Source organism: Lolium perenne, chromosome 7 (assembly GCF_019359855.2).
Source record: "Lolium perenne isolate Kyuss_39 chromosome 7, Kyuss_2.0, whole genome shotgun sequence".
In the NCBI taxonomy this organism is placed as follows: domain Eukaryota; kingdom Viridiplantae; phylum Streptophyta; class Magnoliopsida; order Poales; family Poaceae; genus Lolium; species Lolium perenne.
Window position 1 is genome coordinate 20,885,352 of NC_067250.2, and position 27,723 is coordinate 20,913,074.

At 47.9% G+C, this 27,723-nt stretch overlaps 1 protein-coding gene and 1 pseudogene across 1 annotated transcript in view; both read left to right on the forward strand.

Annotated features, from left to right (window-relative positions):
• Positions 1 to 27,723, forward strand: part of LOC127316202 (ABC transporter C family member 10-like) — a 186,060-nt gene that overhangs the window by 142,363 nt on the left and 15,974 nt on the right. The gene's annotated exons all lie outside the window — the stretch shown is intronic.
• Positions 3,024 to 8,132, forward strand: LOC139833061 (cation transporter HKT1;5-like; annotated as a pseudogene).

The window sequence follows — 27,723 nt, forward strand, 5'->3', positions numbered from 1 at the left end:
TATTAGCTAGGCAATAATAGTAGCTCACCAACCACCCGTGTACACGCCTTACACCATTGCAGCTGTGCCTGGGATACGACTTGAGCATCACAACGTTACGGTAGAATCTTCTGTCATTAGAGCATCTCCAGTCACGTCCCCAAACCGTTTCCCAAACTGCGCCTGATTGAACGTTTGGGGGACGTGTTTCGTTCGTGCCACGTTTGGGGGACGTCGCTCCCCAGTCGCGTCCCCCAAACCAAATTTCGCAAATTTTAAACTTAAGCGAGATTCATCCAAACTTGCCATATATTACATAGATTCGAACAAAATTTGACTAAATTTAAACTAAACCTAATCTAGAACCACTTGCGGCGGCCGGAGGCGTCGTAGTACTGCTGGAAGTTGTACATCTCCTCGGTGACGACCTCCTGCTTGACGCGCTCCTCGACGGGCTCGTCGACGGGCTCGTCCTTCACCAAGCCGCTTGGTCCTGCCTCGCCGTCGTCGGTGAGGTCCACCAGGGGCTTGCCAGGTCGCCCCTCCAGGCGTCCTTGTCGTTCATGGACGCCAAGAACGCCGCCCGCAGCCCTAGGCAGTCCTCGGGGTCGTCGCTGCTGGCGATGAGCCGCTGCTGCCGCTCGTACTCCGCCATCAGCGCCGCCTGCGAAGCTTCCTCCTGCTCCTCCTTCACCTCCGGCTTCGGGATGAGGAGGGCGCCGCCGCGCCTCCCTTGCTGCCGTCGGCTGCCGCTGCCGCCACGCCTCGTGTTGACAGGCGTCACCGGCTCCTCCTTGACCTCCCGTTTGGGGACGGTGTAGGGCGCCGACCGGTACGACGAGGACGGCGTCGATCGCGCCGGTCCCGAGGAAGAAGAGTGCGAGGAGGAGGAGTACGACGTCCTCCTCGGCTGCCATTGAGGAGACGGCGGCGGCGACGACGGCATCTCTAGCCTTGGAGCGCCGTTGCGGATGCCGCGGATGACGTTGTCGAGGGTGCGCCCCGAAACACCCCAGAACAGTGCGCGGCCGTCCTTGTTCCAGCTGTTGGGGCCGCCGACGAGGTTCTCGGTGATGTGCATCTCGGCGTCGTACTTCGCCTTGAAGTACGTCGTCCACCGGGCGTCGTTGTTGGTGACCGCCCACGTTGGATCAACCGCTCTGCGGTGGTGAGTTGAGCCCGCCGGGACTTGATGGCGTCCCTCCATTGATCCGTGTCCGGCTTCGGCGGCGGCGGGATGCCAATGCCGTTCACGGCCATCTTCCAGCCGCCGCTGCTTGGCAGCCGCATGTCCGGCGGGACTGGATACCGGGCGTGGTACAGCGCCCACGCCTGCACCACGGTGAGGCTGCCGCGGCTGAAGCCATTCGCCGCGGCGATCTTGCGGGAGGACGAGGTCGACATTTTTTGGAGCGGCGAGGAGAAGATCTGGGAGGGGGGAGGCGGCGGCGACGATAAGGATTGTGATGAGCGGCGAGAACTGCAGGGCGTCTTAAAACAGTGGCGGCAGCGGGTGGTTGCACGCAATAACTCCGGCGCGGACGGCCACGCGGCCATGCATGACGAGACGCGTCCCTGCGTCGCCTGGGAAAACAGGGACGCCATTAACGTCGCTTGACCAAAGGTAGGCGACGGGGTTTTAGCCTTCCGTGCCGCTGACGGGTCGGCCCCGCCACTCCCCGCCTCGCTTTTCGTTGTGTCCGGCGTCCCCGGTGCGTCCCCTGTGGGACGGGGACGGGCTCGGGGCGCCGGACACCGTATGGGGGCGCGCCGGACAAAAATGGGCTTTGGGAGATGCGGCTGGAACGGTTTTTTTGTCCGGCGCGCTCCAAATCCCTTTGGGGGACGCGACTGGAGATGCTCTTAGCTTGTTTATTTATTGACAGCAGCCCGGCAAGGCTTTTCTTTTTTACTTTGTAAAGTAAGTTCCATACGGTGCATATTTGCAGGCGACTTGACAGTATGCATGATAGGGCTGCCAAGATCAGTTAGAATATATAACCTACGTGCAAGGCTTTGATATAGTTTTAAAGTATGAATGCGATTGGCTTCAGTTGTGTAACCATGATTTGGATTTATTCCGCCAATTAAAAGTAGTTTGCTTTTGCTGCTAAGAATTGCCTAGCACCAGCTCTTGAAATTGTTTTTTATCGAGGCTGAGTTGTCTTGCCTAGACTGGCCTCTGCAATTGCGTTCAGTACAACCAGAGATAAAAAGCAGCGAAGACAAGAATGTTACACTTCCACTAGTCGGAGTTATCTCTAGCGCACCAGTTAATCTCTAGTGGCCAGTGCAACACACGCTGGGCTAAGCTACGCCACAACATATACAAACACCTACTGAACTCCAGACCCCATATCCCGCCGCCGGGGAGTATAAGAGCATCTCTAGCAGATCCCCAATCCGACCGTATCCGCATAATGATCGCTGATTTTCGGTTTGGAGATCATAAAACACATCATTCAGATCCGACATCGGACCTCCATTTCTAAAAAAAATCGGGCCGCCCGATTCACGCCGCACAACCTCCAAGTTTCTGGGTCGGAGGGGCTGTGCCAAGGCCGGCCTCCATCCATTTTTGCCCCTTGGCGCGAAGGAAGTTTCAGCTCTCCTCTTCTCCTCTTCCTCCCGCCAACCGCCGCCGCCGCCGCCGCGCGCCACCGCAGATCCCGTCCACCCACGCCCTTCCCCTCCGATTCCAACCGACAGAAGCACGCGCGGGCCCGCCGCGTCCGCTCCGCCCGCCGGCGCGCGCAAATTGGCACCAATCGGCCGGAATCGACGCCGCCGCGCACGCCTCGCCGGTAAGCTTTTCCCCAAGCTCGTCTCAACCGCGGTTCTGCCGCCGTAGCTCTAATGGTTTGCCGTGGTTGTTGCGCCTTTGCAGATAGACCCGTGCACGTTGTTTTTGTTGGAGGATTCGTCCTCCTCCGATGACTCTGACTTGGAGGAGCTGCTCAACGACGATGTCGAGCAGACTGCGGTGATACTCGTGGCGGCGGGGCCGCACGGACGTGCGGCCGAGGAAGCGGAAGGGCTCGACCATGGGGCGGTTGTGCATCCTGCGGAACCGCGCCCTCGGCCACACCTTGCTCATGCGCGACTATTTCGCCGAGGTACCGACATACCCGCCTCATCTTTTTCACCGCCGGTACCGAATGCGGGGATCTTTGTTCAACAAAATCGTCGCAATCTGTGAGGACAACACGCGCTACTTCAAGTGCAAAAGGAATGCAGTCGGGCTCTTGGGATTTGGAGCGCACCAGGAAATCTCTGCCATCATGCGCACCTTTGCATACGGCATTCCGGCGGACTATGCTGACGAGTATCTTCACATAGGAGAGGATACGACGTTGGAGTCCGTCCGATGTTTTTGCAAGTTTATGATGCGCGTGTATGGGCCGATATATCTTCGAGCTCCCAATGACGAAGATACCGCAAGAATAATGGCGGAGAACGAACAACAACAACTGGGGTGGCCGAACATGCTAGGAAGCATATATTGTATGCATTGGACATGGAAAAACTGTTCAAAAGCTTGGCAAGGTTTGTATTGTGGCCGGAGCGGCGACCCAACAATCGTTCTTGAGGCTGTTGCATCACAGGACCTTTGGATTTGGCACAATTTTTTTTGTTTGCCCGGTTTGGTCAACGATATCAATGTCTTGCATCGATCCCATCTTCTTGCTCGGCTTGCTAAAGATGATACCCCGGCTTGCAACTACACCATCAACGGGAGAGAGTACACAATGGGGTACTACCTTGCCGACGGTATATACCCGGATTGGGCCACATTTCTGAAAACCATCCGAGAGCCAGGGAACAGAGCTGAAGCTGAGTTTGCAAAACCACAAGAGGCAGCTCGAAAAGATATAGAACGAGCTTTCGGTGTTTTGCAAGCTAGATTTGCAATATTCCGAGGACCTGCCCGGTTTAGGGATATGGACACACTCAAGGACATCATGACCACATGTGTCATTCTACATAATATGATCATTGAGGATGAGAGGGGTTTGAACTTATCCTTTTTGTTTGATAATTTTGGCACCCGGGTCAAACCTGCAAGAAATCTAGATATTGTGCAAGCTTTTCTTGAAACATACCGTCTGATTGAGAATGCTAAGGATACAAAACAGCTTCAGGAAGATCTTGTTCGCCACCGTTGGCAAAGGCACGGCAACTAAGATTTATTTGTGTTTCCAATTATTTGTTGTTTGCTTCATTTGTTGTTGTACCATTTGATTCATATTGTTCGAAATTTTTTATTTCAATTTGTATTGTTTGTAATGTATGACAGTAAACATTTGTGTAATAACTCGGATTATTGTTGTATTTATCATATCAATTTATGTAATAATTTAGATTGTGTTATTTTGCAAAACCCTTTATATCCGGTTTTGTTTGCGTGTAGAAAAACAGCCACGCAGTTCAGACGCACTAAACACGGCCCACATAACAGCATATTTGTTTGGACTGCGTGGCCATTTTTCGGCCGCAAAATATGTTTGAGGTGGCCTAGATAGATGGATATGGGATTTACGATTTTGGGATCTGCTAGAGATGCTTTAAATAGTCCATTTATTTGGGAGTGGTGTTTCGGCACATGGAAGCATATGCTCCCTTTATTTTGAAATGCATGTTACATATATTTTGAAATTTTCAAAAATTGGAATGAAATGTTTGCACGTACATCTTCACGTGCTACACGCTTACAAAGGCGTTTCATGGAAAAAAGAATTGTTGTGTGGGATGTGTAAAAAAGATAAAATTTAATGCTAAAAATAAGGCTTTTCATAAGATAAAATTTCTCTTTTTTACACAGACAACAAAACATATTGGTTTCTCAAGAAACTTGACAAATGCACGTATATTATGGATATGTACGTGTAGAATTTTTTATCAATTTTTTTTTACGTTTCAAAATACAATTTTTTGTAGAGGGAGCATATGCACCCGGGAGCCGAATTGAATTTCCGCATTTCTGATTGCTTCCAACACAGAGAAGCCAACAAGACTCTACAGAACGGCACGACAGAAATGGGTCTCCGTTCTCTGCATGCCTCCAGCACCAGCAACCTCCAAATGATATACCACCTTTTGCTTTTCCATGTGCACCCGTTCTGGCAGCAGCTCTTGTACTTTGCATCCATCTCCGTCGTTGGTTTCTTGATCCTTAATTCTTAAATCCCTCCACATGACGACGTCGAGGCCCATGGACATGGACCTGATCTTCACGTCGGTGTCGGCGACGACAGTTTCGACCATGATGGCTGTGGAGATATAGACCTTCTCCAACTCCCAGCTCCTGCTCCTAACCCTCCTCATGCTTCTCGGCGGCGAGGTGTTCACGAGCATGCTTGGCCTGCACTTCAGCTGCATCAAGCAGTCCAAGAAGCAATCTAGCCTAGAGGTCAGACCAGCTACCATGGAGGACGATCACCCTACCAGTGCACAGATCCAGATGGAACAAGGAGGGCTCAAGAGTCAGCTGCCATACGATCGCGCCGCCCTCACCAGGTTGCTTCTGTTGGTGGTTCTGGGGTATCTGTAGTGGTGCACCTCACCGGCTACACGCTGATGCTGGTGTACCTGAGCGTGGTCTCGGGCGCGAGAGCCGTGCTATCCGGCAAGGGTATCAGCACTTACACCTTCTCCATCTTCATCGTCGTCTCGACATTCGCTAACTGCAGCTTCGTGCCGACCAACGAAGGGATGATCGCCTTCAGAACCTTCCCGGGCCTCCTCCTCCTGGTATTGCACTATTGCCCCACGTCCTCCTCGGCAACACCCGCTTCCCCGTCTTCCTGAGGTTGGCCATCTGGGCTCTCCAGAGGCTCACCAAGAGGCCTGAGCTTGGTGAGCTGGGGAGGATCAGTAGGAGTCCATGTGATGGGGACTCTGTAGCGCAGGGGTGGGCCCAGAAATTTGAGGGTGTGTATTCAAATTTCTAAAGGGTCCACATTTTTTTGCTCTCTAAAGCTAGGTTTTGGCATGCATATCCTTATAGCATTATATGGTTCTAGCAACATAATACGTATAAGAAAGGACGACACAAGATATGAAACAATTTGAGCCTAAGATCATAGATTCAAAGAATTTATAAATTCTCTTCATGTTTCAGCTCAAATGCAACGTATACAATTTAAAAATTCAAAACATAAACAACAATGAAATATACTGAATTTGGAGCAAACTCAATAGGATTTGAACTGGAGGTGGTCTGAATTTTTACTGCACCTCAATGAATGGTTCAGAACTTCAGATTATTCAAGAGTATCTGCAGCTACGCGATTTAAACAGAGAACCTGCACCTGCTGATTATTGAGGCAACATAAAGTTTGGTCTATGAGTAATTCAGAGGAGGCACAGGCCGACATGCGCGTGCACAGTAACAGATTCAATCGATCACCTTAGGGACGAGCAGACAGCAGGCGACAGGCGTGGAGTCGGGGAGACGAGGAGCCGAGGGCGGAGGTACGACCGCACCGTGGCCGTGGTTCCTTCGTCGCCGTCGTCTACGGTTCAATCAATCAGAAGCTTGGGGCGCTTGGAAAGAGGAAGTTACGCAAACCACCAGACAATGGCGTTCTGGAAATCTGGCGCTTTGCGTACGTGTGGGCAGCGCCTGTGCTTGGCCGCGTCGGATCGAGCTAATGGGCTAGCTTATTTGGGCCACGATAGATAGAGTTCGGGACATTCCTGTTTACCACCGCGTACTTGGTTATGTTGCTTACTTTCTGTCTTTTTCATAGGTATACCTTATATGCACTATACTATATATGTAGTTTTTTGTCAAATTTTTTGGGTATGCATTCGAATACCCTTGAATTGAAGTGGACCCGCCCTGCTGTAGCGTACGACCACCTGCTGACATGCAGGCACACTTGGCGAAAACCTGTTTTTACAGGCGCCGGTAGGTACCAGCGTCGAATCGTCCGTCCAAGCACTTTAAGATTGATGCGTCTGCTTCCTTCCCTTCCCGTGGTATACTCGTATTCTCTTCCGAAACATTACGTGTCTCTCCTGTAATGTCAGATCACGAACAGAAGTGGGGCTCGCCACTCCCGGTCGCGATTCTCTCTCGTCTCTTCATCCTCCCACTCGACCCACGGACAGGACAATCTGTCGATCTCGTCACCAGGAAGGAGAACGCCAAGGCGGCCGGAGCACGCAGCGGGCCGGTTCCTCCCGGCGTGACATGGAGTGGTAGCGGGGAGCGCACAGCTGGAGCCGGAGAACCCGGCTGCCCCTCGTCTCGTCTCCAGCAGGAAAGGGGATGCAGCAGGGGATGCCCCTTGTCTCGTCTCCATCCATTGTTGGTAACCTATATATTCACATACTAGATGAAAGGCGTGCTTCGCTGCGCCGCCTGCATTTCGTCCTTACATAGCGTGGTTGCGTGGTAGCATTGCAGTCATTTGGGTCTTCTCAACCACTGCCGGCGCAAAAGAGGGGAAAGTAATAATGCATTTTTATAATTCATGTGATAAACAAAACTGGTAGCACACTATGCTGCGGAGGAAATATTCCCTCTGTTCCATTCTATAGTGTCTATAGTTTTTTGGCACGGAAATTAGCGAAAAGTGTAATTTTTACACAAGACCTCTAGCTAAATGATTTCAGATCAACGTAAAATTTGGGAAATCCATATCTTCCTAACTTACCATAATAAATTTGGGAGCTGGACGATTTGGGAGCTAAACGGCGAGGGGGTAATTCAAAAAAAACTAAGCTACAACCTTATATTCTGAAACAAATGCCAAAAATCTATAGGCACTATAGAAAGGAACGGAGGAAGTACTTTCTATCATAGGGTGTTAGTAGACCACTCAAAATCAATTTTAACTTCCCTGAGAGGGATCATGACAAATAAGACAATGAACAAAAATGGCAGGAACAGGCGGAGAGTATCAACAATCAATATGTATAACAATGAACATTGGAGAAATTTGGTCATCCTAAAGAGAGTCAAGTTGTACAACAAAACTTAGAACTAAGTGTAGCTTTGCTACTTTATTTTTCTACAGGTCAAGAATAGAACAAAAAAGTTAGAACAACCTCCAGTTCCAAGGCCCTTCAATGTATTCTCATTGGCGTTCTTTGTGTTTGCGGACCCAAGTGGTCTTCGCCCTGGTGGCGGCAAGGACAGTTAGCCATGGAGAAAGACCTGATTGATTTTCTTGTCATCTGTTAGGGTCCTTTCTGTAAAATCTCCTTTATAAATTATACCCCCACCGATGTTATCAATGATGCAGCTAGGTCCTTTGGGGCCATTCCAAAGTAGAACAACAAAGAGAGTAGGTCAAAAGACCATTCTGCTACTGTTGTTGATTGCCCAATCCCTAAAATACGGCGGGTAGCATACGGCCGCAATCCACAAGCAACTGAATATGGTATGCTTTAAATGGGACAACCATAGATGATATATTGTTTCATGAGATATAGGAATGAACCCAAAGTAAAGTATGGCTATAAATCAGTGAAATAAGTATGCATAATGCCAACGCTAATCACATTTGAATCTTACCATTTGGATTTATCTCTTTCGAGAGTAGTACTATTTTGAAGTCCATAACATAAATATGAATGTCTCAAGGTAGAATATTTTTTAGATAAGGAACATCTCACCCAGCTAATTCTAGAAAGAAATATATAACTATATGGCAACAAAATAAGAGTATATGACATGGAGGCATACTAAACTTTTCAAGCAACATAGCAATGCGGAGTAAACGGTTATGTGAGTAGGAGTGATCTTATTATCAGATAACACATTGCAAGATAGTGCTATCAGACTGCCAGTGAGCATTCCCATCTTGTACTAACATTAACACCTCTAGTCCCGCCTCTGCCACCAACGTAAATGGACTGGAGAACATCGGAGAAAATAAAGATTAAACACGGTTTTCAGTTGCCAGAACAACAAAGCACAAAGAAAATATTAGTGGAGGTTGCACAGGAACAAAATAGAAAGTCTTACTGCAGAATTTTTGTTTCCAAAGGAAAAACAAATACATAACTGATTCAGGTGAATTTGCACTTCAATCAGGAGCAAAGTATGTACTTTCGTCTTCTAACATGAGTGTGGTAAACTGAATTTGGTCTGCTATATCTTGAGCTATTGATGCCAAACATAAACCATGGGTGGTTTGCTCAACGTAAAATCTCAGACAAACAGAAGTTCATGCTTCCCTTTTACCAGCAAAGTTTAATGAAACCTTTGCAAGCATCGTTTGTTATGAACTTATGGATACACATAGCCACTTGGAGCTACCCATTTATCCGTTTATGCCAATTTTTATGTGACAAAATCACCATCATTCAGATGGGCTAACCATGGTAATAGTCAAAGTGCAAGAGAATTGATGCACCATAAAGACCGTGAGCTAGAAAGAAATTTCAAGTTATACCATTAAATAATTAGCCATTCTACAACCTAAAGCAAAGGAGTACTGGGTTCTTACTTTCACTTTGGGCACTATGCAAACTGGGTAGTATACTGTAGTACACTACCATTAACTCTTTTCTAGTATTGCTTCCAGGGATAGTTCTAAGCTTCTGGTTAATGTATGTGCAGTGTAGGCCTCAGAGATTCAGGAAAGTTCGGGCTATTCACACATACTTAAAAAACACTCCTTTAGCCCAATGATAACATTTATTGAGTTGCTAGCTAGATCCAAATAATTTAAGTTCATTAATCAACCAGGTTCACTCGGTTTGTTGCTCAAATCAAGATCAATAATATAGCTTGAATTGTTTTAACAAAAGGAAGATCAACGATGTAGTAACAGTCTGAACATATTGACATAATCAAAGCAGGGCCAAATTCATGACCATAACAACTACCGAATATGGTACTTGCTTCTCACTATTTTTCTTAAAATTTTACATTTCAGTTCTTTGATTTATGTCCCTAAAAATGGGCCCAACACAGTGTAGAACCCAGAGTCAAGTAAGAGAATCGAGGGAGGCAGCGGTATAGAGCAAACCATCTCATAGGCCGAAGTGGATGGCCAAGATTGATCACAGCGGTAGAAACCTAAAGTTCGTTTATGATATATAATGATAATCACACAAAGCAACAATTTATACTCTCCTAAATGCCAGTGCGTTCGATGAAGTTAGAACAGTATTGTGCATCATTATTCAGTTTCTAGCTCCGCCAAGGCCTACCTACTGCCTATAGGAAATTCACAATAATCTCCCATCATAAATATTTGACATTAGAGAATCAAAGCACACATATGTGTAGGCAATCAAATGCTAAAACCTGCATTCATCTAAATATACCCTAGATCTGCATTACCTATATGGCTTTATTCATCAGGAGAGCATCATGATTTATTGTCACATACACACAAAAAGCAGAAGATGGACGATTTTTGTAAGATGCAACATACGGACAACATCTGATCTATATCAATGGATTTTAATGCAGCATCATGTTTATCATATGTATAATATATATGGTAAGCATGTAAGATGTACAACCACCGCGAAGAATGAATATAATCTCATGTCCTATGTGTCCCAAAACCAAGGGAGAATGGATATATACATAATAGGCAAAGGGGTATGCAATCTAAGTATAAAGTGTTGTGGTCTCCTCGCCTGTTAATGCAGAAGCGTGCACTTGCTATTTAAAGGAACATGCGACAGAGATGGACAGCAACATACTTAAATCAATGATAAGTATGTCATCTTATTATGCAGAAATAATCTTCAAACAAAGTAGATAAGGAAAATCAATAGTTGCCATACATGTCTGCATAAACTACCTAGAAGATGATCAAGGACAAAATAAACTATCACGCATCACATGCAAACAAGGTGTATAGCTTTTTGAGAAAAATCTGAAATATAGTGTGTATTGGGTTGCACCACTCGTCTGGATAACTTTTGTAGGCATTGATTAATTTTCATATCTCATGCAAGCATCTCTATTTTATCACGCCAATTAGTCAGAAGTAATCTCTCCAAAAACCGGTGTAATTTTCTCTCCATATGCGTTCTTTAATTTTCATGCCAAAAACTATACACGCTATATTTAGAAACGGATGGAGTATGTTTTAAGATTTGTCAAATAGAACTGGGTCGGGATAGACAAATGAGTTGAAAGTTTAAGATCATCCATAGTGTGGCTAGACCCCGCCTGTGACCGAGAGGTCCCAGGTTCGAGTCGCGATCTCCTCACATTGCACTTCGTGAGGGTAAGGCTTGCCACTAACACCTTCCCTAGACCCTGCACAGTGCGGGAGCTCTCAGCACTGGGTACGTCCCCCTTTATAGTGTGGCTAGCCGCCATTATGAATTCTTAGTAACAATACTCTCACCTGGCAGAGATAACATAAAGAGCGACACCTCCACCAACTGGTGGTGTGTTTGGATATTGGGCAATGCTTCCGGTGGCAGATTAGAATGCCAAGCAACATGAGGATAAGCAAACGTTTTTTCTTTTTATCTGCAACACTTATGGAATCTCTGTTGCTACAACCCTAAGAGCTAGTCATTCCAAATTGTTGTGAACTTACGTGCGATACTTCTGAAAATTGTTGTTCTTCTTCACAAAATTAATCTATTTGTGAAGGAGAAACAAAAAATCTCTCATTTCCGACGCGAATAGATTTTGTTTTTGAATTTCAAAATAAAGGTTCTTGTCTTGTGGGGAACGATGGACAAATTTTTGGAATCCGGTACCAACGGGTATAATCCCCCCCCCCCCAGAACTACGTTTTCTTTCAACCCTTTCAACCAATCAATGCGACCTCGTAGGGTAGCTTTTGCTAAAACTCGAGCAGTTTCTTGAAAACTTGCTTCAGATATGAAACTTTGGGTATTCAGGGAAGCCCTTGTTATTCCCAATAAAATTGCCCGATAATAGATCGATTCATCCAAAGCTCGCCCTGCTCGTTCCGCTCGCAATAGTCCGATTAATTCCCCAGGTGAAAAAACATTAGACATTCCATCTTTGGAAACCCGCACTTTTGATGTTACTTGGCGTAAACACATGGCATCCAAAGTTCAGTATTGAACTCGAGCTCCACATTTTTAGATAAAAAAATTAAATGTGGGCCTGAAATGGCTCACATTTAAACACGCTTACGCCTTTGATTAATGTGACCATGCAGCAAGACTTAGCTATCAGTATCTATCATTCCAACACTCTTTACCTCGCAAGCCATTTATATATTAATACGTAACTCTACATCACTGCAACTTTACCACGGGTTGTTGTGAACTTGTGATAAGAAACAAAGAAAAGGAGGATCAAACATTGTGGTTAAAATGACAGCAACAATGCAGCACGATACCTAGTAAATATTTTTTGCAGTAAGACCTTTAGGAACCATGGAAAAATCAGTTTTTAAACACCATTCTTTTAGACAGATGTACTCTGAAACAAAAAATATTCGACACTGAAAAAATCAATTATTCCTCGCATACAATCTCATTGAACAGCTCAAGAAAGCATGCCAAACTGCAGGCAAAAGGAGCATCCTTAGTTGCTTACGTTGATACCCAGGCCAAGACATGACCCTACGCCAGACTAATAAATTCTCTGCCTAGAAAAAAATTTGCATAGCTGAAAAATAGCTCAGGATTGAATCCAAATCAATAACTGGACAACTGGGCATACCTCCACCAAGTTGGTGAGCTCAGGGTCCCAACTGACCACCAGCCCAGAAAGCAAAGAGGATCATGAAATTTATAGTGGAACCAGGAGAGCTAATTAATCATGATCCGTGCACGCCTCACCTCCTACACTACCTTGTGCTTCTTCGAGTCGCCGAGCAGGATGTTATACTTGGCCAGCAGCGTCTTTCCCTGCCGGTCCCCCAAATCCAAGAAAAATAGAACGTTTAGACATGCTCGATTATATGCGAAGCTGATAGAATGGGGGATAGTTTCAGTTCAATTTGCAGGTAAAGTGAAGAAAACCGAGCACCTGTACCGTCGACTCTACATGTGCGGCAATCTGGAGGAGATGCAGCGGCGACACATCTCAGGCACAACGGCGAGGCTGCTGCCACGGCTGGAGGGCCCAGGCCGGGCGGCGACCCAGCCGGAGGTGCTCGGAGCGTGGGGTGGTCGAGGGAGGGAGGTGAGCTAGGATGGGTAGGGTTTGGCCCGGGACTCCGGGACAGGATAGAGAGGCCAGCGCACACCACCCACCGCCCACCACCTTCCTGCGCGCCACCTGCAGCGGACGTGCAGAGGCGCCCCTGGCCCATAACCAGCGGCAGAAGATAGAGGAACGCGCCGCAGGTCTGTGAGGCATTGACGCCGGCGAAAACGAAGCTCTGACCAAGAAGAAGAAGAACCAGAGAAGTGGATATAGGAGGAAGGGACACTGACCTGCAGACCAGCCCAGTCCAGCGGCAGGAGACGGACGGCGGAGGTGGCTCGTCAGCAGCTGGATCTTTCTCCGGTGTGTCGCCGCAGCTAGCCGCCGGCGACCTCTTCCGGCAGGGAGCAGAGTAAGCGCGGCGGCTGGCGCCGGGAGGTAGGCAGCGGCGGCGACGGCCCTGCGCCATATGAACCCTAGCGGCACAAAAAAAAATTCATAGAACGCAGAAAGAAAAGGGGCGAGAGCGTGGTCGGCGGCTGGCCCCACACGGGGACGCGCACCGTCAAATCGCTGAGAATCCAGCGATTGCAACGCACATCTTGTATCTAATTAGTTACAGTCTAGGTAGCTCCAGACATGCATGTTCCTTCATGCACAGGCCGTACTGTTGTCTGTTGATAAGTTGATACACACATTTGACATATAGCCACAGGCACACTAATCCATCATTGCACGGTCGGATGGAACCAGACGATGACCGTCATAGAGCACTATGAAAACACTACTATTACTTTATTGACTGATATGACAGTAAAGTTGGCATCTAAGCTTCTGCAAGTGTCATCACGAAAGACATGCATGTCTAGCACTGAGTCTGCAACTATGCAATACATAGCTTACAAAATCTAATATATTAAGGGACTGAGGGACTACATATTAGGCTTGTGGAACCAAAGATGATAATTCTCCATTGTTGCTAGTGTTAAAACTGTCGGGAATAAAATGTAACTTAATTAACCTTGCTCATCATAGAAGGAAATTAACAACTGTTACATCCAAAATATAAGGAGTTATGAACGGGTTCTTCCCCACTATGTGAACTTAGGACATCTCACGTGTGATTTCAGCATACAGCTAAAAAAACAGGAGCAAATTTTCACAAGTAGATAACACAAGAATAAGGTGCTCTCGGTCCCAAAAGTGCAGCAGATACATCAAAATGTAGGCACCGGGCATTGTATGTGAAAAAAAAAAACCCAAATTGGGATTAAATTTGCAGCCCAAAGCTATTTTAATCAATTTTCCGCTATTATCAAGTGCGGGACACTACAATTTCTAGATAGCACCAGAGATGACGAAATCACTGTTTGAAGGTGAGAATCTGGTGCATTTGAACTTAACAATATCATGAGAGAGTTTTTTTTTTTTGCTTGATAACAAGCTTCATCTTTCAACCTTCTCTCTTTTATTTTTCTCTTGGTTTTTCTTATTTTCTCTAATGGCGTCGGATCTGAAATTATCATCACTTCCCTTGATGGCTACTGGATGGGAGGTTTAAAAGCCCTCTTCCTTGACGTGCAAATAAAAAAAAGGCCCTAGATCACTAAAACGGTCCTTTTTTATCTTCTCAAAGTCTGCATGTAAAAGGTATCCCAACAAATAATCCGCCGATAGATGGTTATTGTTAGGGAAATATGATTGTTGTATTACCATGGGGTAAAAGGCCACAATATATAGTACATGTACAGGCGTAAATATGCAGGAAGCCCCCTAACCTACGGGAAAAATACAATATACAGATATATACTCTAGCACCCTCCCTCAAACTCATGGTGGATCCATAACACTGAGTTCGGAGAGTAAAAAGTCATGATGCGCTCGAGTTTGTGCCTTTGTAAAGAAATCCGTCAACTGCAAATCTGAAGGCACATAATGAACCGCAACAACCTCATCTTGCACCTGAGCACGTGTATAAAAAGCATCAACACCAATATGCTTGGTCAGCTCATGCTTGACCGGATCACGTGCAATACTGATAGCACATGTACTATCAGACAAAAGTGGAGTGGGTGTCATAACAGAGACCCCCAAATCTGCAAGCAACCACCTTAACCAGGTCACCTCAGCAATCAACAAAGCCATAGCCCGCAACTCAGCCTCAACACTCGAACGGGAAACCGCTACCTGTTTCTTCGTCTTCCAAGCAACAAGCGAACTACCAAGAAACACACAGTAAGCAGAAAGTGAACGACGATCCGTAGGATCACTCGCTCACGTGGCATCCGAGTAGCACTGGAGCTGGAGAGAGCTGAAACTAGGAAAGAAAAGGCGACGAGTGATCATGCCATAAAGATAACGAAGAACACGGAGGAGATGACTGTAGTGAACAGTGGTAGGAGCTGAGACAAACTGAATCAGAATATGAACATGATAAGAAATATCAGGACGAGTGACAGCAAGATAAACAAGACTCCCAACAAGATGGCAATAACGTGTGGGATCAGGAAGAGGATCACCATCAGTAGGACGAAGCTTAACATTAAGCTCCATAGGAGTATCAACCATGCGCTCATCCCCAAGAGCAGCACGAGCAAGAAGATCCTAAATGTACTTTTCCTGAGAGATAGAAAAGCCATCAGAAGTAGAGGAAACCTCAATGCCAAGAAAATGGCGAAGAGGACCAAGATCAGTCATAAGAAACTGATCTCGAAAACGAGCCTTGACAAAGGCAATATACTCAGGATCATCACCAGTAATGATCATATCATCAACATAGAGAAGAAGAAGGGTCCGTCCACGAGGAGAAGTGTGAACAAAAAGTGCTGGATCATGAAAACTAGGAGAGAATCCAGCAGCAGTCACCACAGAGGCAAAACGCTCAAACTAGGCACGGGAGCCTGTTTCATACCATAGAGAGAACGTCGAAGACGACAAACCATCCAATCGGGAACAGAATACCCAGGAGGAGGCTGCATGTAAACCTCCTCACTCAACTCGCCATTAAGAAAAGTGTTCTGAACATCAAGATGGGACACATACCAGCGTCGAACAGAAGCAACAACAAGAAGAGTACGCACAGTGGTCATATGAGCCACAGGGGCAAAAGTCTCATCACAGTCACGGCCGTGCTCCTGCCGAAAGCCACGAGCCACAAGACGCGCTTTATAGCGCTCAAGAGATCCATCAGAGCAGGTCTTAATTTTATAGACTCACTTACACGTGATAGGACGAACACCAGAATGGGGAGAAACAAGATCCCAGGTGCCAGTGCGCTCAAGCGCAGCGATCTCCTCAGCCATGGCAAGCTGCCATTCAAGATGACGCTCGGCATCCCGATAAGATGTCGGCTCAGAAACGACAAAGAGACCATACTGACTAGGAGAGTAACGGGCTGGAGCACGACGCTGACGAACAGGCCGTGAAGGAGGGAGCTCGATCATCGACATAAGAAAACTCATCAGAAGAAGGGGAAGAAGGGACAACATCGGAAGGATCTGAAGCCGGAGAACGGGGAGTACTAGGGGAACTAGACGGAGAAGAGGATGGCGCCAAAGCCGAAGGGGGCGCATCAGAACTAGGAGGAGGAGGAGAAGAAGGGACAGTAGGGGGTGCATCCAGAAAAAGAAGAAAAGAGATATCATCCACCGGGTAAGTACCCGAGGTGGGGCGAGGATAGAAGGGACACGTCTCATCAAACGTGACGTCACGAGAGATACGCATCCGACGACCAACAGGGTCCCGACAGCGATAGCCTTTATGCTCTTCACTGTATCCGAGAAAAACACACTCAACGGACTGAGCGGTCAGCTTGGTGCGTTCGCGAGGAGGAAGAAGGACATAGCAAACACAACCAAATAAACGAATAGTCGAGTAATCAGGAGAGTGACCAGAAAGACGCTCGAGAGGAATGCCGCCTTGAAGGGAAGCAGAAGGCTAAATGTTAATGAGGTAAGTCGACGTAGCGATAGTCTCAACCTAGAAATGCGGCGAAAGAGAGGAAGTATTCATCATAGCACGGGTAGTCTCAAGAATATGACGATGCTTACGCTCGGTGACACCATTTTGAGCATGGGCGCCGGGACACGAGAACTGAGCAAGGGTGCCCTGCTCAGCAAGATCACTACGCAGGTGCTGGGAGATATACTTTCCTTCAGAATCAGCACGAAACACACGAATAGGCGTGGAATACTGAGTACTAACCATGGCTGCAAAGCACTGATAAATAGAGAGCACCTCACTGCGAGTGTGCATAAGAAACAACCAGGTGTACCGCGAAAAAACATCAATAAACAAAATATACTATCGATGACCCCCTTTCGGAGGAAAGGGAGCTGGACCCCAAACATCTGAATGAACTAAATCAAAAGGTCGCTGAGATACAGACGCACTAGTAGGATAGGGGACATCGGGGATGGCATCATCTATACCCCGACCTCCATTGGCGTCACAGGTGGAGGTTTTCGAGGGGGCTGCTTCGGGTGCGGTGTCCCCCTCTATGGCTACTTCGTCGTTGTTGGGGGGGCCTGCTACAACAACCGGTCCCCCCTCTCCAGGTGGTGCCGAGGTGGTGGAGGGGGCTGCTACGTCGCCCATGCCCCCTCCAGCTGCTTCAGCTGCTGCTGCTACGGCTTTGGTGGCGGCGTCTTCCGTGGCTTCGCGAAGGGCGTCTTCGGCCCCTTGGTCACTGTCTCCTTGCCCGGTTGCTTGGTGGCCGATTTCTTGGCAACTTTTTTTGGGCCTGTCGGCGCCATGGCTGGGAGAGAGTAGCGGCGGTGGGAGGGAGAGAGTAGTGGCGGTAGGAGGGAGAAATGAATCGGCGGGAAGTTGTGAAATCTTTTGACATGGTAGAGAAATGTGCGACTGGTGGCGGGAAGTGGCGGGAGGGCGCGATGTGGTGGGAGACTGGTTAAATTTCAATGGTCAATGATGCATTGGGCCCACCACTCCCCGCCTCGCTTCTCATTATTTCCCTGCTCGGAGCGTCCCCTGTGGAGTGGGGATGGACTCGGGGCGCCGGACAACGTATTGGGTTGCGCCGGGCGGAAGGGCGTTTGGGACGCGCAACTGGGGCTGAGAAATGTCTAGCGCGCCCTAAAAACCTTTGGGGCACGCGACTAGAAATGCTCTTATACCCACCAACTAGTGTTGCGAATATTTCCGACAACTAGCTAAATGTTGTGGATCGTAGATTTAAATTACTTATTAGGGTGGGAGTGTTTACCGTAATTTGGTGGCAATGGTTATATAGAAATGGCAAGGTTTTTAATGATAGTTTTTTCTCTCATGCAGGTTATCTACCGGTGCATAGTCCGCTCCATGGTCATCTCTAAAACTTGCGGAGATATCTACGCTGTTGAAGGATACAACAGGAAATATTTTTATCCAACATGGATAAAAGGGTAATCTTCGAATTGGCCTCCATAGGCTTAGGCACACATGGAGTTTTTGTGATGAAGCTTTGTATTGCTCCTTTTACTTTATTTCTTTGAGTTTGTTACGTTTGGAATCAGTGCGGATGTGTGCATCTTAATTGGCCAGGTGTAATGTTAAGAACTCTTTTAATTAATAAAGCACACTTTATCGAGAAAATGTTATTATCTGTAAATACCTTATGTGATTTATTATAAAAGCGACAAGCAAATAACGAAAAACGATAAGGGAAAACGCAGCGGAGATAAGAGATTTAATGTGGAAAACCCCTTCCAACACAGAAGGGGAAAAACCCATGAGCGCCAGCCAGTAAAACTTCACTATATCGGGGAGTATTTACAAACGCCGTGGTATATCTTATAATCTGATAAACCCTAGCCGACGGATTACAAGATGTGTATATAGGCGGTGCCAACGATTCGTACCGTACCAAGCCACCGGCGACGGGCCTCGCTCCGCTTATCAGAAGTTAGCCTCACTTTAGTATATGAATTTGGATCACAATACAACATGATTGTAGAACTATAACTTTTGTGAGAAACCTTAGATAAATTAATAAAACGCCATATGCATCTGTCGATGCAGAGGCCGACCGGGGCATTCCTCATATAGAAAAATAATTGTCTGTAGATACCTCTGCTATGTACTGCTACCTGAAATTAATTCTGTTCAGCCTAGAGTGGATCGTCACTTCCCTTCAGAATTGCTGAAGCTGAACAGGAGTAAGCCCCTCAAGATTTCCATTGCTCTAGCAAAGGCTATTATATGGGCGGGGCTTCAAATATGCTAACCTGCTGACGGCACCAACTATTAAGGCTGAATGGGTATTAGCTAGGCAATAATAGTAGCTCACCAACCACCCGTGTACACGCCTTACACCATTGCAGCTGTGCCTGGGATACGACTTGAGCATCACAACGTTACGGTAGAATCTTCTGTCATTAGAGCATCTCCAGTCACGTCCCCCAAACCGTTTCCCCAACTGCGTTGGATTGAGCGTTTGGGGGACGTGTTTCGTTCATGCCACGTTTGGGGGACGTCGCTCCCCAGTCGCGTCCCCCAAACCAAATTTCGCAAATTTTAAACTTAAGCGAGATTCATCCAAACTTGCCATATATTACATAGATTCGAACAAAATTTGACTAAATTTAAACTAAACCTAATCTAGAACCACTTGCGGCGGCCGGAGGCGTCGTAGTACTGCTGGAAGTTGTACATCTCCTCGGTGACGACCTCCTGCTTGACGCGCTCCTCGACGGGCTCGTCCTTCACCAAGCCGCTTGGTCCTGCCTCGCCGTCGTCGGTGAGGTCCACCAGGGGCTTGCCAGGTCGCCCCTCCAGGCGTCCTTGTCGTTCATGGACGCCAAGAACGCCGCCCGCAGCCCTAGGCAGTCCTCGGGGTCGTCGCTGCTGGCGATGAGCCGCTGCTGCCGCTCGTACTCCGCCATCAGCGCCGCCTGCGAAGCTTCCTCCGGCTCCTCCTTCACCTCCGGCTTCGGGATGAGGAGGGCGCCGCCGCGCCTCCCTTGCTGCCGTCGGCTGCCGCTGCCGCTGCCGCCACGCCTCGTGTTGACGGGCGTCACCGGCTCCTCCTTGACCTCCCGTTTGGGGACGGTGTAGGGCGCCGACCGGTACGACGAGGACGGCGTCGATCGCGCCGGTCCCGAGGAAGAAGAGTGCGAGGAGGAGGAGTACGACGTCCTCCTCGGCTGCCATTGAGGAGACGGCGGCGGCGACGACGGCATCTCTAGCCTTGGAGCGCCGTTGCGGATGCCGCGGATGACGTTGTCGAGGGTGCACCCCGAAACGCCCCAGAACAGGGCGCGGCCGTCCTTGTTCCAGCTGTTGGGGCCACCGACGAGGTTCTCGGTGATGTGCATCTCGGCGTCGTACTTCGCCTTGAAGTACGTCGTCCACCGGGCGTCGTTGTTGGTGACCGCCCACGTTGGATCCAACCGCTCTGCGGTGGTGAGTTGAGCCCGCCGGGACTTGATGGCGTCCCTCCATTGATCCGTGTCCGGCTTCGGCGGCGGCGGGATGCCAATGCCGTTCACGGCCATCTTCCAGCCGCCGCTGCTTGGCAGCCGCATGTCCGGCGGGACTGGATACCGGGCGTGGTACAGCGCCCACGCCTGCGCCACGGTGAGGCTGCCGCGGCCGAAGCCATTCGCCGCGGCGATCTTGCGGGAGGACGAGGTCGACATTTTTTGGAGCGGCGAGGAGAAGATCTGGGAGGGGGGAGGCGGCGGCGACGATAAGGATTGTGATGAGCGGCGAGAACTGCAGGGCGTCTTAAAACAGTGGCGGCAGCGGGTGGTTGCACGCAATAACTCCGGCGCGGACGGCCACGCGGCCATGCACGACGAGACGCGTCCCTGCGTCGCCTGGGAAAACAGGGACGCCATTAACGTCGCTTGACCAAAGGTAGGCGACGGGGTTTTAGCCTTCCGTGCCGCTGACGGGTCGGCCCCGCCACTCCCCGCCTCGCTTTTCGTTGTGTCCGGCGTCCCCGGTGCGTCCCCTGTGGGACGGGGACGGGCTCGGGGCGCCGGACACCGTATGGGGGCGCGCCGGACAAAAATGGGCTTTGGGGGATGCGGCTGGAACGGTTTTTTTGTCCGGCGCGCTCCAAATTCCTTTGGGGGACGCGACTGGAGATGCTCTTAGCTTGTTTATTTATTGACAGCAGCCCGGCAAGGCTTTTCTTTTTTACTTTGTAAAGTAAGTTCCATACGGTGCATATTTGCAGGCGACTTGACAGTATGCATGATAGGGCTGCCAAGATCAGTTAGAATATATAACCTACGTGCAAGGCTTTGATATAGTTTTAAAGTATGAATGCGATTGGCTTCAGTTGTGTAACCATGATTTGGATTTATTCCGCCAATTAAAAGTAGTTTGCTTTTGCTGCTAAGAATTGCCTAGCACCAGCTCTTGAAATTGTTTTTTATCGAGGCTGAGTTGTCTTGCCTAGACTGGCCTCTGCAATTGCGTTCAGTACAACCAGAGATAAAAAGCAGCGAAGACAAGAATGTTACACTTCCACTAGTCGGAGTTATCTCTAGCGCACCAGTTAATCTCTAGTGGCCAGTGCAACACACGCTGGGCTAAGCTACGCCACAACATATACAAACACCTACTGAACTCCAGACCCCATATCCCGCCGCCGGGGAGTATAAGAACATCTCTAGCAGATCCCCAATCCGACCGTATCCGCATAATGATCGCTGATTTTCGGTTTGGAGATCATAAAACACATCATTCAGATCCGACATCGGACCTCCATTTCTAAAAAAAATCGGGCCGCCCGATTCACGCCGCACAACCTCCAAGTTTCTGGGTCGGAGGGGCTGTGCCAAGGCCGGCCTCCATCCATTTTTGCCCCTTGGCGCGAAGGAAGTTTCAGCTCTCCTCTTCTCCTCTTCCTCCCGCCAACCGCCGCCGCCGCCGCCGCGCGCCACCGCAGATCCCGTCCACCCACGCCCTTCCCCTCCGATTCCAACCGACAGAAGCACGCGCGGGCCCGCCGCGTCCGCTCCGCCCGCCGGCGCGCGCAAATTGGCACCAATCGGCCGGAATCGACGCCGCCGCGCACGCCTCGCCGGTAAGCTTTTCCCCAAGCTCGTCTCAACCGCGGTTCTGCCGCCGTAGCTCTAATGGTTTGCCGTGGTTGTTGCGCCTTTGCAGATAGACCCGTGCACGTTGTTTTTGTTGGAGGATTCGTCCTCCTCCGATGACTCTGACTTGGAGGAGCTGCTCAACGACGATGTCGAGCAGACTGCGGTGATACTCGTGGCGGCGGGGGCCACAGACGTGCGGCCGAGGAAGCGGAAGGGCTCGACCATGGGGCGGTTGTGCATCCTGCGGAACCGCGCCCTCGGCCACACCTTGCTCATGCGCGACTATTTCGCCGAGGTACCGACATACCCGCCTCATCTTTTTCACCGCCGGTACCGAATGCGGGGATCTTTGTTCAACAAAATCGTCGCAATCTGTGAGGACAACACGCGCTACTTCAAGTGCAAAAGGAATGCAGTCGGGCTCTTGGGATTTGGAGCGCACCAGGAAATCTCTGCCATCATGCGCACCTTTGCATACGGCATTCCGGCGGACTATGCTGACGAGTATCTTCACATAGGAGAGGATACGACGTTGGAGTCCGTCCGATGTTTTTGCAAGTTTATGATGCGCGTGTATGGGCCGATATATCTTCGAGCTCCCAATGACGAAGATACCGCAAGAATAATGGCGGAGAACGAACAACAACAACTGGGGTGGCCGAACATGCTAGGAAGCATATATTGTATGCATTGGACATGGAAAAATTGTTCAAAAGCTTGGCAAGGTTTGTATTGTGGCCGGAGCGGCGACCCAACAATCGTTCTTGAGGCTGTTGCATCACAGGACCTTTGGATTTGGCACAATTTTTTTTGTTTGCCCGGTTTGGTCAACGATATCAATGTCTTGCATCGATCCCATCTTCTTGCTCGGCTTGCTAAAGATGATACCCCGGCTTGCAACTACACCATCAACGGGAGAGAGTACACAATGGGGTACTACCTTGCCGACGGTATATACCCGGATTGGGCCACATTTCTGAAAACCATCCGAGAGCCAGGGAACAGAGCTGAAGCTGAGTTTGCAAAACCACAAGAGGCAGCTCGAAAAGATATAGAACGAGCTTTCGGTGTTTTGCAAGCTAGATTTGCAATATTCCGAGGACCTGCCCGGTTTAGGGATATGGACACACTCAAGGACATCATGACCACATGTGTCATTCTACATAATATGATCATTGAGGATGAGAGGGGTTTGAACTTATCCTTTTTGTTTGATAATTTTGGCACCCGGGTCAAACCTGCAAGAAATCTAGATATTGTGCAAGCTTTTCTTGAAACATACCGTCTGATTGAGAATGCTAAGGATACAAAACAGCTTCAGGAAGATCTTGTTCGCCACCATTGGCAAAGGCACGGCAACTAAGATTTATTTGTGTTTCCAATTATTTGTTGTTTGCTTCATTTGTTGTTGTACCATTTGATTCATATTGTTCGAAAATATTTATTTCAATTTGTATTGTTTGTAATGTATGACAGTAAACATTTGTGTAATAACTCGGATTATTGTTGTATTTATCATATCAATTTATGTAATAATTTAGATTGTGTTATTTTGCAAAACCCTTTATATCCGGTTTTGTTTGCGGGTAGAAAAACAGCCACGCAGTCAGACGCACTAAACACGGCCCACATAACAGCATATTTGTTTGGACTGCGTGGCCATTTTTTGGCCGCAAAATATGTTTGAGGTGGCCTAGATAGATGGATATGGGATTTACGATTTTGGGATCTGCTAGAGATGCTTTAAATAGTCCATTTATTTGGGAGTGGTGTTTCGGCACATGGAAACATATGCTCCCTTTATTTTGAAATGCATGTTACATATATTTTGAAATTTTCAAAAATTGGAACGAAATGTTTGCACGTACATCTTCACGTGCTACACGCTTACAAAGGCGTTTCATGGAAAAAAGACTTGTTGTGTGGGATGTGTAAAAAAGATAAAATTTAATGCTAAAAATAAGGCTTTTCATAAGATAAAATTTCTCTTTTTTACACAGACAACAAAACATATTGGTTTCTCAAGAAACTTGACAAATGCACGTATATTATGGATATGTACGTGTAGAATTTTTTATCAATTTTTTTTTACGTTTCAAAATACAATTTTTTGTAGAGGGAGCATATGCACCCGGGAGCCGAATTGAATTTCCGCATTTCTGATTGCTTCCAACACAGAGAAGCCAACAAGACTCTACAGAACGGCACGACAGAAATGGGTCTCCGTTCTCTGCATGCCTCCAGCACCAGCAACCTCCAAATGATATACCACCTTTTGCTTTTCCATGTGCACCCGTTCTGGCAGCAGCTCTTGTACTTTGCATCCATCTCCGTCGTTGGTTTCTTGATCCTTAATTCTTAAATCCCTCCACATGACGACGTCGAGGCCCATGGACATGGACCTGATCTTCACGTCGGTGTCGGCGACGACAGTTTCGACCATGATGGCTGTGGAGATGTAGACCTTCTCCAACTCCCAGCTCCTGCTCCTAACCCTCCTCATGCTTCTCGGCGGCGAGGTGTTCACGAGCATGCTTGGCCTGCACTTCAGCTGCATCAAGCAGTCCAAGAAGCAATCTAGCCTAGAGGTCAGACCAGCTACCATGGAGGACGATCACCCTACCAGTGCACAGATCCAGATGGAACAAGGAGGGCTCAAGAGTCAGCTGCCATACGATCGCGCCGCCCTCACCAGGTTGCTTCTGTTGGTGGTTCTGGGGTATCTGTAGTGGTGCACCTCACCGGCTACACGCTGATGCTGGTGTACCTGAGCGTGGTCTCGGGCGCGAGAGCCGTGCTATCCGGCAAGGGTATCAGCACTTACACCTTCTCCATCTTCATCGTCGTCTCGACATTCGCTAACTGCAGCTTCGTGCCGACCAACGAAGGGATGATCGCCTTCAGAACCTTCCCGGGCCTCCTCCTCCTGGTATTGCACTATTGCCCCACGTCCTCCTCGGCAACACCCGCTTCCCCGTCTTCCTGAGGTTGGCCATCTAGGCTCTCCAGAGGCTCACCAAGAGGCCTGAGCTTGGTGAGCTGGGGAGGATCAGTAGGAGTCCATGTGATGGGGACTCTGTAGCGCAGGGGTGGGCCCAGAAATTTGAGGGTGTGTATTCAAATTTCTAAAGGGTCCACATTTTTTTGCTCTCTAAAGCTAGGTTTTGGCATGCATATCCTTATAGCATTATATGGTTCTAGCAACATAATACGTATAAGAAAGGACGACACAAGATATGAAACAATTTGAGCCTAAGATCATAGATTCAAAGAATTTATAAATTCTCTTCATGTTTCAGCTCAAATGCAACGTATACAATTTAAAAATTCAAAACATAAACAACAATGAAATATACTGAATTTGGAGCAAACTCAATAGGATTTGAACTGGAGGTGGTCTGAATTTTTACTGCACCTCAATGAATGGTTCAGAACTTCAGATTATTCAAGAGTATCTGCAGCTACGCGATTTAAACAGAGAACCTGCACCTGCTGATTATTGAGGCAACATAAAGTTTGGTCTATGAGTAATTCAGAGGAGGCACAGGCCGACATGCGCGTGCACAGTAACAGATTCAATCGATCACCTTAGGGACGAGCAGACAGCAGGCGACAGGCGTGGAGTCGGGGAGACGAGGAGCCGAGGGCGGAGGTACGACCGCACCGTGGCCGTGGTTCCTTCGTCGCCGTCGTCTACGGTTCAATCAATCAGAAGCTTGGGGCGCTTGGAAAGAGGAAGTTACGCAAACCACCAGACAATGGCGTTCTGGAAATCTGGCGCTTTGCGTACGTGTGGGCAGCGCCTGTGCTTGGCCGCGTCGGATCGAGCTAATGGGCTAGCTTATTTGGGCCACGATAGATAGAGTTCGGGACATTCCTGTTTACCACCGCGTACTTGGTTATGTTGCTTACTTTCTGTCTTTTTCATAGGTATACCTTATATGCACTATACTATATATGTAGTTTTTTGTCAAATTTTTTGGGTATGCATTCGAATACCCTTGAATTGAAGTGGACCCGCCCTGCTGTAGCGTACGACCACCTGCTGACATGCAGGCACACTTGGCGAAAACCTGTTTTTACAGGCGCCGGTAGGTACGGGCGTCGAATCGTCCGTCCAAGCACTTTAAGATTGATGCGTCTGCTTCCTTCCCTCCCCGTGGTATACTCGTATTCTCTTCCGAAACATTACGTGTCTCTGTTGTAATGTCAGATCACGAACAGAAGTGGGGCCCGCCACTCCCGGTCGCGATTCTCTCTCGTCTCTTCATCCTCCCACTCGACCGCCGCCGCCCACGGACAGGACGATCTGTCGATGTCGTCACCAGGAAGGAGAGCGCCAAGGCGTCCGGAGCACGCAGCGGGCCGGTTCCTCCCGGCGTGACATGGAGTGGTAGCGGGGAGCGCGCAGCTGGAGCCGGAGAACCCGGCTGCCCCTCGTCTCGTCTCCAGCAGGAAAGGGGATGCAGCAGGGGATGCCCCTCGTCTCGTCTCCATCCATTGTTGGTAACGTATATATTCACATATTAGTTACAGTCTAGGTAGTTCCAGACATGTTCCTTCATGCACAGGCCGTACTGTTGTCTGTTGATAAGTTGATACACGTACACATTTGACATATAGCCACAGGCACACTAATCCATCATTGCACGGTCGGATGGAACCAGACGATGACCGTCATAGAGCACTATGAAAACATGATTTTTGAAGTTCCATAAAATTCTGCAAAATATTTATAGACATATATAGATAATGATGTATTCTTTCAACATATAAAATCTCACCCTGGATTAATAGTAACAATTTATATTAGATTTTGTCATTTTTATGCAGCCCACTGGGTATTTTGAGTTGAGATTTTTTTTTGAGTTTGTAGATTACATTATTTACTACATCTAGAATTTTTTGCTCGGAATGTTATGAAAAGCCACTTTTGTTTTTTTTTTTCCAAAAAACTGGCGACATGTTGCCCGTGCTCCAAAGATCCACACTCGTTATTACAACCAACATACTCTATATTGATTGTGGTAACATCATATATTAAGGGACTGAGGGACTACATATTAGGCTTGTGGAACCAAAGATGATAATTCTCCATTGTTGCTAGTGTTAAAACTGTCGGGAATAAAATGTAACTTAATTAACGTTGCTCATCATAGAAGGAAATTAACAACTGTTACATCCAAAATATAAGGAGTTATGAACGGGTTCTTCCCCACTATGTGAACTTAGGACATCTCACGTGTGATTTCAGCATATAGCTAAAAAAACAGGAGCAAATTTTCACAAGTAGATAACACAAGAATAAGGTGCTCTCGGTCCCAAAAGTGCAGCAGATACATCAAAATGTAGGCACCGGGCATTGTATGTGAAAAAAAAAACCCAAATTGGGATTAAATTTGCAGCCCAAAGCTATTTTAATCAATTTTTCCGCTATTATCAAGTGCGGGACACTACAATTTCTAGATAGCACCAGAGATGACGAAATCACTGTTTGAAGGTGAGAATCTGGTGCATTTGAACTTAACAATATGATGAGAGAGTTTTTTTTTTCTTTGCTTGATAACAAGCTTCATCTTTCAACCTTCTCTCTTTTATTTTTCTCTTGGTTTTTCTTATTTTCTC